Source organism: Gadus morhua, chromosome 8 (assembly GCF_902167405.1).
Source record: "Gadus morhua chromosome 8, gadMor3.0, whole genome shotgun sequence".
Taxonomy (NCBI): Eukaryota; Metazoa; Chordata; class Actinopteri; order Gadiformes; family Gadidae; genus Gadus; species Gadus morhua.
This window is the reverse complement of record NC_044055.1, coordinates 10,653,992-10,656,491: the sequence shown is the minus strand read 5'-3', so window position 1 is coordinate 10,656,491 and position 2,500 is coordinate 10,653,992.

Below are 2,500 nucleotides of genomic sequence, written 5' to 3'. Positions count from 1 at the left end.
CCTATGCTAATCCTGTATAATTGTGCTTATTACTGCATTCATTTAAATGAATAAGTGGTTAATAAATGTAGCCTTATGTAAAGTATTTTATCTAGTATGGTATAGATTATAATAATATTTCTCAACCCTTCTTGCCAGTAAGATATTTAAAAATGAGTTAGTCGTGTTTGGAGCAAAATCATTTTAGCAGCAACACGATCCATTCAACTATTAAATCATAGCTAAAGGGATCTCTTATCTCAAACCCAAACCATATGAAAGAGCTGTCTTCTACTGAATAAAAAGACAGCACAAGCTAAGAATATATAACTTTTTCTTATTTCTTCAGCGCTGCGGTCCATATTCAAAGTGATTTTCTATTCTCTATGGGCAATACAAGGCTAAACTTTCAGCTATATCAAAAAAATAAGATCTGGATGGATAACAAATCAAATAGTGTGCATGTGGGTTTCAAAGGGAGCAACAATCTGACCAAAGTTTTTATTTTTGTTTCATTTTCATTCGAAATGACTACAATCCCCTCAAATCCAAGATCAAGTCTCCGTGGTGGATGAAACCAATCTGGTGATACCTAGCAACACATTGCCTAACAAACTATGTCTGGCGTGCCTGGGATGGATGCGCTGAATATGATGCGACAGCTCTGAAGGTCGAGAAGTATTATCATTAAAGAAAGACACACAAAAATAAACCGGTGGCAAAGTCCATTGAATGTAAGATTCTGAAGGCTGTACAGAAAAAGTCTCCATTCAATGCAGGAAGCCCACTGAGCCTATTTAGTCCCAGCATTGGCTCTCAAGGCACCAGATTGTGGCCCCTGGATCCCACATCTTCCATAAGACGTATAATAGTCGTGCATATAGGATTCTACTTTTGGTGGCACAGGGCGTGCTGCCACATGTTTGCGTGCGGTTAGCTCCAGAGCACTGGATGGAACCGGAATAGATGTTTATTACTGGCCAGCAGGACAAGGGCACCTCACCAAATTGATGGCTTGGTACAAATTTAACGTCGAAAATCACATGTAGGCCTAAACCTTTTGAGCAGATCCACAACCGTCCACGCCTTAAACTCACTGGTATGTGAGCATGCCACACATGCACATGTGCGCATGCACACACGCACGCACGCACGCAGACACACACTGACACATATGCACAAATAACCGCAGACAGAGTTAGAAGCTATACTTTCTAGACTTTTGTTTGGTGTAAGCTCAGGAGAAATGTGGACACATTGTAGCCTACAGTCGGTTTAAGCACTGGGTGTCAGATAGGAGCGTGAACGGAAAGCCACAAGTTTGACTCTGTTTGAAAAGATTTTCAGCCCCAAAAATGTGACAGAGCAACAACAGTTTCAACTTTCAACAATAGACCATGCGCGAGGGAAAATTACACATAAAAAAAAGGAGGAAGGAAAATAAGGCAAACATCTCGACCAAGAAAGACCCTAGTATGACAAATGAAACCAAGAAACGCCTAGCCTGCTCAGTGGAACTGCCAACATGTCGTCATCACCGGGCTGTCTTTAAGGCTTGAGCGTCGCTAATGCATACAGACTGCTGCTGGGGCACTCACTTCTCCCAGCTATGTCCGTACATACATACACTTAATAATGCCCCGGGATTATAGGGTTGGCTCGGCGCGTAGAGAGCTGCAGGCATGTTCAAAAGTCAGCAGAACTCAGCGACAGGTACATTTTTTTTTAATAGGATGATTTAGTCGGGAAATAAGAGGGAAAGTCGACAGGATTCTGAATGTTTTGATTAAAAGCAATGACATGCGAGAACACGCGCAGACACACACGCACGAACACACCTGTGCGCACACACACACCTACATACACGCACACGCACGCACGCACGCACGCACGCACGCACGCACGCACGCACGCACGCACGCACGCACGCACGCACGCACGCACACACACACACACACACACACACACACACACACACACACACACACACACACACACACACACACACACACACACACACACACACACACACACACACACACACACACACACACTACCGTTTGTGAAGCCAATAAACGCACCGATCAATTCCAGACTGGACACACGGAGTCATTGGTTATTCGAGAAGGGCAAAGAGAGCAATTTGTCGCACGGCGCGAGTTTCGAGGGGGGCCCCTAGTGGTGGAAATTCCAAACTGCAATTAAGTGTTCAAAACGACAGTAGGCCTAAATTAAACCAACTTAAAAATGCATAGATGTGTTAACATGCGTGAAGTAACATGGGCCTCTGTGAATTTAAGTTTAAAAATTAAAGATAAATATTTGCAGATTACAAAAACACAGTTAGAAAGGGTTCAGACAAGGTAATGCTAACTCAATAAGTTCTCAGAACTTAGCAGAGGGTCCTATGAAAACAACCTCATAGGTTTTTTATAGGAGAACATATTGGAGAACATTCACGAATGCTTCGTGAATGTTCTCCAACATTAACTTCCTGAATATCTGTGTCAGTCTGGTGTCT